The sequence below is a fragment of the Mastomys coucha genome, unplaced genomic scaffold, assembly GCF_008632895.1.
Source record: "Mastomys coucha isolate ucsf_1 unplaced genomic scaffold, UCSF_Mcou_1 pScaffold2, whole genome shotgun sequence".
Taxonomy (NCBI): domain Eukaryota; kingdom Metazoa; phylum Chordata; class Mammalia; order Rodentia; family Muridae; genus Mastomys; species Mastomys coucha.
In genome coordinates, this window is record NW_022196902.1 from 6521896 (window position 1) to 6532639 (window position 10744).

A 10744-nucleotide genomic window follows, 5' to 3' on the forward strand; every position below is an offset into this window, starting at 1 on the left:
TATTGTTCTCCCTCTCCAGCTACTTACTGTAACAGGGAGGGTTTCTGGAAGCTGGACTCTAGGGGTGGGGTTGTGGGTCGATCAGGAGCTCAAGGGAGGAAGACAAGCAATAATGTGAAGGAAGACAAGAAGAATGTGTTATAACTGAAAGAAGGCTCTAGGGTATGAACCAGAGATTATAACCATTTTAGACGGGAGGACAGGTTTTGGCTCATGGTTTCAGAGGTATCTTTTCATTATGGTGAAGTGGGTGTGACATAGCAGCTCACCTTATGGCTGCCAGAAAGCAGAATGAGGTAGATAGATAGATAGATAGATAGATAGATAGATAGATAGATAGATAGATAGATAGATAGATGATAGATAGTAGATAGATAGAGACAGAAACACACACACAGAGAGAGAGAGAGAGAGAGAGAAAGAGAGAGAGAGAGAAAGAGAGAGAGAGAGAGAGAGCTTGCCCTTAAGCTTTCCCTTCCCCCTTCATCCCATTTGAGACCCCAACTTTTGAGACAATTATACCCGACTCTCAAAGATGATCCTCTCCCCTGTCAATTCTCACAAACCCTCCTAGAGACCTTCTACTGGGCATCTCTTACTTCAATTTGTTTATCAAAATTAACATGCCCTACATTTTTTTTTCTGTGAAAAGTGGAAGCTACTTCAGTGCCAGAATCACTTTACCTGGTCTGATTTATTTGTATAGTTATTGAAAATTTTAGAATCCACCCTGGAGAGTTGGATTGGTAGTTATAGAGGCCTCATGTTTGATTCCCAGCACCATGTGGTGAATCTCAGCCACCTGTAACTCTAGTTCAAGGCGGTCTGATTCCCTGGCCTCTGCTGCTGATACTCCGGCCTCTGCCCGCAGCAGGCACACATGTGATAATCGTATATACATGAGGACAAACACTGGGAAACAGAAAATAAGAGTTAAAAGAAAATTCAAAACTATTAGAATCCAAGTAGCAAGTGGAGTTTTTCACAGCAATCTGAGGAGAGAACTAGCTTACAATCCTTCCCTACATCGAAGCATCTTTATATCTGAAACACATAGACTTTTTATTGGTCTCTTATACTTCTTAGAGTCTGGGAAAATCCAGTGGAATGTCCATCTCATTACTGTGCCCTTGGGGAAGTGACTCTGTTTTGTTGTGATTCATACCACTGATGTCCAGGGAGCTATTACTCCATTCAGATAAAGATGGTAGGCTTGTCACTCAAATGACCAGGGTCCACGCCCAACATAGCTTCATTAACAGATGGTGTTGAACAACCACCCTAAACCTCTTTTCCTCATCCCTTCAAATGGGAAAGTATAACATATGGAATTGTTATGACTTAATAAGATGAAGCATTTAAAATAGTGTAGTGCCTGACTTTGCCCACTCAAGAATGCTGTTTGGTAGGTCATTTTACAAATACCCGTCAGTGGATGAGTTTCTCAAACTCAGTTCTCACCTTCCAGCATTTGGGCAGCAAGAAGCACCATGGAGAAAGCTGATGATTGGTAAGATGATAGGAGACGGGTGGCAAGTAGAGGGCACGACTGAGGACCCTAATCCATGTGTACCAGTCACACAACAGAGACTCCTGTGTATAGCTTAACAACAACAAATTCTATTTCCTAGGGGTTAGAATCTGTCTTCTTTTGAAGTAAAAGAATATCACTTGAGAGATTCCATTAAACAGATCTCCAAACACTGGTTTTCCTTATCTTTAAGAAGAAAATTTAGGGAAAATGCATCTTCAGTATCCCCCATCTCGTATCCCATAGCTCTAAATAATTCCAGGGACCGGTTTTAAGTGTTTCTTTTTATAGGAAGTCACTGTGGCCAGGGAGAGCAAGACCATATGCCAGGAACAGTGTCTAAGTCAGGCCAATTAAGCAAGATTGCTCCTCCGGCCTCAGCATTGCTTCAGCAAATCTTTAGAGCTTGCTTTTTTTATTTATAACTCTGTAGAAGACCAAAACAAGCTTGCATCAGATGAGGATGCAGAGAAGCAAACCCAGCCGAGGCGCATTCATAACCTGTGACTTCTCATTGACATATGTGCTGTCAACAGACAGTGCAGCTGTGTGTCACAGGATTTTCTGGCTTGACTGCAGACAACCTCAGACAGACTTCTCTTGGAGAATGGCGAGGGAGCTGTTCCTTCTACAGATTTCGAATTCTCTCATGGAATAAAAGCTGATGTGTTAAAGGGCAGGGTTCATCATGTAGTTTGGGTACATGTTGAAAATCTAAAGCATCCATAATCCGATATCTCCATTATATACAGAGCACTTAGGGTATGCATCACCTATGAGTAATGAGACATTTTCTCAGATGTCAAAGATTGAGACACATGGAGGTGACTGAGCAATTGGTAGACCCATTGTGCTTCCTATCCTTGTAAGGCTTCTTAGTCCCAATGGGCCACATTCTCAGTTCTCACCAAAACAAAAGCAAGTCCAGCATCATCACTGTTCTGCTTCGTGTACGCACTTCATGCAGCACTGTTCTGCTTCGTGTACGCACTTCATGCAGCACTGTTCTGCTTCGTGTACGCACTTCATGCAGCACTGTTCTGCTTCGTGTACGCACTTCATGCAGCACTGTTCTGCTTCGTGTACGCACTTCATGCAGCACTGTTCTGCTTCGTGTACGCACTTCATGCAGCACTGTTCTGCTTCGTGTACGCACTTCATGCAGCACTGTTCTGTTTCATGTACGCACTTCATGCAGCTGGTTTTCCTCCTTAATTCCCCGCATATGATGCGAAGACAAACATGGATATTTTTAGAAAGTCTGTAATGCTCATTTAGAACCTTTTTTCAAGTGAAGATGTGAGGGCCCAATGATTACGTTGTAATTAGTTCTCTGTTGTTGTTTTTTTTCTAAATAAAAGACATTTATGTATTTAATGAGTGGTTAAATGTTCTATTAGGATGGCCTTATGATTTATATTCAGGACATGAACTGCTGTGAGAGGGAATGAGCTAAGTATTCGTGATGACACAGGTCAACAGGGGTAAAGCCGGGGCTCTGTGGAGCCCAGGAGGACATATGGTCACCCTATTTATAGAAGATGCTGCCAACCTGTCTTCAGGAGACTATGACCCAAGGACAGTATTCTAATAGCTGTGAAGTGTGTGTAAGGAGACGGGATATTCTGTCATTGACACACAGATAAGGAAGGTAGGTAGATTTGTGTCTAGGTGGATGACTGGCATAGGGTAATACCATTGACAGAGATATTTATTACTCGGAGTTTCCAAGGGAACTGGGCATGATTTTTCCTATAGGGCTACTAGTGCTTCCTGTCAATTACTTCCTAATCTGAATGACTTAGTATGGGGGGACACTGCATTATTGGTTAAAAGAATTGTTTAGAAGAAACTGTTGTAGGAAAATCTAAGTCTTGCTTAGAGGGACTGTGAATGAGTTTCATAGGTCCATGCAATCAGACCTTGCATGCACGTGGAAATGTCAACAACTTGTGGTCTTGCCTCTGTGACTGATGGATACCAAATAGACAAACATACAGTACAAGGAACAGTTAGAACAGAGTTCCTGGATGGTGGGAAGGAGCACTTCTGGATTCAGACTTTGGAACACCTCTGAGAAAGCCCAGGGCCAGGGAAGTCTGAGCACATTAGCTTGAGCTCTGTTCATCATAGCTCCCCAGCCTATTCTCAGCTTAGGGATGATAGTTCCCCCAAGGAACTGGAGTGCTCAGAGGTCCAACACAGGGACTGTGCTTAAAGAGTGAAGAGTTAGTCATCTTTGAAACCAGGGGCCCAAGGAAGCCTCATCTTGCGTTGCCCTGGAGATGTAAAAGTTTGGCTTTTCTTTTTATTCTTATCAAGAATGGTCGAAGCTCACTGCCTTTTTCTTTAGGAATGATGTGGCTATGAACATCGTCTCATTTTTATGTCAGGGAATGTACAGTCAACAGATATCTTCCTTGGATGATAGTGACCTATGCTCTCCAAGAGTGTGCTGAGCTTAGAAATGGCTGAAACCCAGCTGTCGCACGGGGTATCCTCCTGTGACCCCAGTGAGAAGGTAATGGGGATGATTATAACTTCATTTTACAGGCAGTAACACTGAGGGGTTGAGGGAAGACAGGCGCCTCCCTGCATGCACACTAGCCTCCTCTTTCCTGCTTTAAAACCTGTGCGAACTCTCCTAGGAACCAGAAGCCCTTGCTTCGCTTGTTCTAACAGCGGGTTGGCTTTTGCGTATCTCCCAGCATGTTGCCATTTATGGATTTGGGCAAAATAACAAGAATTGCATAGCTGCAGAGTGTCAGACTCCTTCCCCCCTTTTCCTCTTCCACACTGAGTTTTCTGTTTCTATGGCAATGAATAGGATGTTTTGCACCAAGAAACACTTTAAATGCCACTGGGGGGAGGTAAGAACCACACACAGCTCTCTAAGGAGCAGGAAGGTGAAATGAGATGCTAAGAACTGACTGAAATAAGGAGAGAGAGGAAGTAGGAAGGCTGAGGAGATGCAGAAGGAGAGAGGTGAGAGGTGAAGAAGCAGGTGTTTTGGAGAGGAATATTTGACAATGGCATGGCATCTGAGCATTGAGACCTTTGAGTAGTTGCTATGAATAGGGAACTGTCCTTGAGCACACTAAAAGAGTTTGTTCACTTTGGGGGAGTACCAGGTAAAATTCATCTGAAGACGGAACTCCTGGATGCAGGAGGCATACTGATATAGTCTCTTAACCCACATGAAGGTGGTTTCCAAGGTACTTTTTGTGATAGGGGAGTTCCAATAGGATCCCCTACAAATGCTGTGCATTCCAGTCCACCACTAGATCCCTGGATTTCAGCTTTCCTGTCCACAATATTGGAACTAGAATTTCCCTTCCATCATGAATGCTTGTGGCCCAACCACAGTGTGACTTTTCCTGGGGAGATAGGAATACAAGGGAATTCATGCCACACAGGGCTGATAGACAGATTTCACTCACGCATGGCTTAGGAAACCAGTAACTTATTGAAGTTACTCATAGGAGTATAGAGAAGGAGCTCTGGACAGGGGCATTGATGGCTGAAAGGCAGCTACATTATCAAAAGCGCCACCCTAGTGTGGACAATGACAAATGGAAGACATTTCTACAACTCCCAGCAAGACATGTGGGCAGCTTGACTGGTCAGAGCATCGCCTCTTTCCTGAAGTTTTACTACTTTTATAAGACTGAAGAGAGGCTTTAGAATCCTGTAAGTTTCAGGAACTTCCTTAGACATAGGTTTTGCTTATCTAAGTCTTAAGGAGCCTTCTTCGAGGAGAAAATGTTTTAATTGAGAGGGAATAGCCACACAGCATCAATTCTCTAAGGCCCCCCTCTTGTGTTATCCAGCTTTCACTGTTGTAGCAAATACTTAAGGTAAGTGACTTATAAAGAGAAAAGCTTTAGTTGGAGTCATGATGTTAGAGGTTTCAGCCCATGGTTATTTCTCCATTTCTTTTGGACATGTGGCAAAGAATTATATGGCTGCCTTGCTTAAAGTACAAGCAACTCATTTTATGGCTAGGACATAAAAGAGAGAAAGAAGAAGGGATTTAGACTTCACAGCCTCCTTTAAGAGCATCCCATCATCATGTAAAGATTTTCTGCCAGGCCTTTCCTCCTAACCATTCTGCATCCCATTAATCTTAAGCATCCACCCCATTAGCCTTGGGGAAGGTTTCCAGTTCCAAACTGCAGTGTCTTTATTTGTATGGACTTGTCCACACATGCCCCCTAGAGGGTTATACACAGACACAGATACACACACTCCAGTGTGCACACACACACACACACACACACACACACTCTCAAGCAAGTGCAGGCACACACACATACAGCCTTTTGTTCTTTTCTCTAGTCCATATGCAAAAACAAACAAACAAACAAACAAAGAACAGCAATAACAACCACAAAATGCAGAACACCATAATAGAACAATAGAACAGATGCTGGTGGAGCTGTGGGTGGCACATCAGATATACACTTTTTTTTTTTTTCCGAGACAGGGTTTCTCTGTATAGCCCAGGCTGTCCTGGAACTCAGTCTGTAGACCAGGCTGGCCTCAAACTCAGAAATCCTCCTGCCTCTGCCTCCCAAGTGCTGGGATTAACGGTGTGCGACACCACCGCCCAGCTCAGATATACACTTTTATATCTGCTGACTTTTCTTCCGTTGCTACATCAAAACACACCAAGCTCTATGTAGCCTCAAGTTCCTGATCTGAAGGTTTTCCAGGCTATAAGCTGCAAAATTAAAGTCCCACTAGAGAAAATCAAAGTGTAGCCTCAGAATAGCTGGTCCATGTGTGATCGAAACTCGAAACCATTCTTTCTCTCTTTCTTTCTATTGCTTGCCAGAGACCTGGAAGAGGCTGACGGGGAAACTGTCCCTTGCTTAAAAAAAAAAAAAAAAAAAAAAAAAAAAAAAAAGCCCATCAGGACTCAAGTAAGCCACTAGCATCTGCACAGGGTACCACACAGAGAAGGAAATGGCCAGAGGCCCGGGTCAACAACTGGGGAACAGGAGTTGAGGCGATTCTCTGTCCTAGGGCTGCTTGGCAAGGCCCTGCTTTCACAAGGCCTTGGCCAGGGCAACCCAGTTTATTTTCGGTTAATCTGGGTATGCCCTAATTTATTACGGGAGCCTCACATTTGCATGTCTACTTTAAGAGACCCTAACAAGTACACATAATAAAATGTTAATTTATGCCTTCTGTGAGGATTGGGATGGAGCACGGCTTTGACGCAACTGCAAAGCAGAACAAATCTGGAAACTCTGGCAGGCAAGAAGGAGGGTGGGGGAGGGACCGTGCTTCTCTGGGTTTTAGAAGGGCGGCTGCAAGGAGGAGGCTGGGAAAGTGTCCTGGCGTTCGCCTCCATTTACAACCCTGAAGGGACTTTCGACTTTAGTCCAGGGTTGTCCTTTTGTCTTAGATCCCTGACTAAACACAATATCTAAATAGCACCAAGCATAAAGCAGGCCGGTTTGTAAATACTTGGTGAATTGATTCATAATACTGGGAATGTCTTGAGCACAGACACTTCCTTCCATGGTTCTGGAACTGTCAGGTCTTGCTTAGCTGCTCTGAAGCTCCACGCCCAGCTTCTTTCTAAAGGAAGCAGCCCACACTTGCACATGTGTGGCACTTATGGACGCTCCAAACAGCCACTCCCGCAAAGGATCTCTGGATCCTTCAGACACTATCCAGTGCACACTGTCCTGGAAGATATTTTGCATCAGTTGTGGCCAGTCCCTCCTCCTCAGGTACCCTCCCCATGGTTGACACTCTAGAGCAGTGGTTCTCAATCTTCCTAATGCTGTGCCCCTTTAATACAGTTCCTCATGCTGTGGCGACCCGCAACCATAAAATTATTTTTCTTTCTACATTATAACCATAATTTTGCTACTGTTTTTAATGATAAGGCAAATGTTTGTGTTTTCCGATGGTACTGTGAAACAGTCATTTGATCGTCAATGGGGTCATGACCCACAGGCTGAGAACCACTGCTCTAGCGTCTTTTAAACTGGTCCTATTATTTAGAGCCATACTATCTATTTACGACTCCTCATTCATACTGACCTTGGGATGATTTCAGGATTAAAATATACTAGCAGACTTCTGGTAGTTTTATGTAACCAACTTTTAGTGCTTCTGCCAAACCTATGATACCACATTCCTCCAAGAACCATTCCTTTCTCCACAAAGGGAATCCTAAGAAACCAGGCATACCGTAACCCAACCACCATGGCCACAGATTGCATCAGAGACCCCCTTGGTCTTCATTGGGTCAGCACTGTCTTCCTCTTAGGAATTTATAAGTAGATTTAGGAAAGTTGGGTAGAAATTAGTATCTGGGTCAGGCGTGGAGTCTGGAGGTATGGAGGACATCTGCTAAGAGAATCAAAACAAGCCAGGATATGGAGTACAAAAGGAAACGTAAAATAAAATAGAATCTGCAGAGATTAGGGTATCCTTCATGCTGCTGGGTTTGTTCTGAAGGTGACTCAGTACTCTTCCTAATAATTTCTTATTCATCGATTGGGCTTATTTGGCTAGATTTCTGATACTAGTCTGCAAAAGGACTTTCAAAAGACATTACGTTTTACCATAGAGTTCTGTTGCTCTAATTAGGATTGCATCCCTCACTGAATTGTCGCCCTCTATAGGATTGACTGCCCAGCTTCCAGTGGTTTATGACACCATTATCACCACCCATGCTTAGACTCAGGGTGCTCTACAAACTGTTCATCCAACCCAGATCATTTTCTCTGATGATCATTTCTCACAGAGCCCCCCTTTTGAGGCTGTCTGTCTGTCTGTCTGTCTGTCTGTCTCTGTATCCTTCTCCCTCTCTCACCCTCTCTTCCTGTCACACCTCTGTATTCAGAGGTCATCCTCTGGTGTTATTTATGGGCAGTTCATCTTGTTTCTGTGATAGGCCAACATTTGTCTGGAACTCACAGAACAGTTGAAGCTGCCTGGCTACTGAGCCTCAGACAGCTTCTGCAGCCTTGTCCCCAGTACTGTGACTGCAAGTATACATCAGGCCATTCTTTTCACATTGGTCTGGGGACAGAAGCCATGTCTTCATGTTTGCGAGGCAAGCACTTTCCCTAGTGAGCTATCTCCCTCTGATCCTCTTCTTTATAGCTCTCTAAACCTTGTTTCCCTGGGTCACTGCCTGGGTTGGAATGGTCTTTCCTTTCTTCTTGGCCATACATGAGATCTAGATTAGACACTAGAAGCTTTTCAGTTTCACATGAAGCAATGTATATGACCACATTGGAGAAAGTGGGCACAGTGCTTATTAACAGCAGGGAAAAATTTACCTAATGAAAAATGAGTTGAAAATAAGTGAGCTAAACTGTGTTCTTGGCTCACCAGGAAGGAGTGTCTTCCCTTCATAAAAACTCGAACATTTTCTGGCATTGGGGAAGGAGCCAAATAGCATCAGTGTTCTTCCAGATGTAAAGGGCATGATAGGGTCTGTATCCATGGAAAGCATGCAAGAACTCATCAGACCCTTCTTTGTGTGTCCAGTGTCAATGGAATACATCGTGAACTGAAGCAAGAATGGTGGAGAAGTCCACTGGATGAGTGGTTTTGATACTGTCTGATGAAAATAGAGCCAGAGATACTGGGCTGGAGAGATGGATCAACAATGGTTGAGAGTACTGACTGCTTTCCCAGAGGACTTGGTGGGTCACAACTATCTGTAAGTCCAGTTCCAGGGAATCTAAAGGCCTCTTCCAACCTCTGTGTGCACAAGGTACATGTGTAGTACACAGCCATATATGCAGGAAGAACAATCCCACACAATAATTAGTAATAATAATAATAAAGTCATAGATGTTGAATTTATTACTGGTGGGAGGCCAGTGGAGACGGAAAAGACTGCTGGTGTGCATGACAGGCACTCTCATTTTAGGGGGAACCATGCCATAAAATAGTTCACACAACATTTGTTACAAAAAGAAGCCCAAAGAAGTATTCCTTTCAAATTTTAGGCGAAAGAAACCTAATCTGTACTTTGTGCCAATCACTGTCATGCTGACCCACATTCCTTTGAGACTGGCGGCACATGCTACCTACCCCTGAGTCTTCTCACTTGTACATTGGTCCCCTGCTTTTTTCCCTTTTAAGAAGCAGTTTTCAATATCACAGGAATGGAGAGGGAGGCAGTGAGGACAGGAGGGAGGGGCTGAGTTAGAAAGAATCAGCAAAAAGCAAAACAGAGACAGAGTTGTGTCCTGCAAACACGACATACGGGATTGTAAGACTTTTTGATGGCCGCGCATATGGAGAAGGTCTCTCGCTGCTTACACTTCTCCACTGGATTTCTCCTCTATTCCTTCTGGCTTCCTGTCATCCCTTGCCAAAAGAAATGTTTTTCTGTCATTCTTTGAAATCATTTTAATTCTGTTTTGGAGTGGGCTCCAATTTGTTTTAAGTGCGGGATTTCACACTGATGCAGGATTCAAAACTTTATAATTTGGAAGTGGAGCCTGAAGAGAAATAAATTCACTTACAATATTATTTTAAAAGGGCCTCATTGAGATCAAAACTTCAGGTGTCCAGAGCCTGCTGTAATGCTGAAGATCTCGCAGTAATACCCAAAACTAGTTTGTAAGTCCTTGTACATATGTGGTGGTGGTGTGTGTGTTGGGGGAGCATCACTTTGCCTGTGATAAACATTGAAACATTGGGGATCTGGTAAATTAGCCACACCAGCCGCCTAGTAGAGTGTAAGCATACAGGAGGCCTGGGTTTCACAGGAGAGGGTAAGAGGATTCTTACAAGAAGGAAACATGAATCTGTCTAGTTAACTTTACTGTAACTGGCAGTGCCATCTCTGGATTCTTCACCCTCATCCCACACAGCTAGAAAACTGCGGAGCATGCGGGTCTTTTGGTTTGTTTGTTTCTTTCTTTTTGTTTTGTTTGTTTGTTTTTGTTTTTCATAGATTTTTTTTAAAAGCAAGAGGCCATCTGAAATGTTGGAAATTTGGAAATTTAAAGAAAGAACATTGTGCGTCAAAGATTCTAAGCTGTACAAGTGACTCAATATGAAACACATGTTAAGAGGGTAGGACTTTAAACAAAAGCTGTGAGGCTCTCTTCCCTGCGGCCCGTGGGTCACTTGAATGCCTGTCTCAGGCAGTGGCTTGGGGTAGACTGTGAAAGAAGCAGCAAACTCGTGGGAGCCATCTGGTTCATGAGGATAAGAGTAATC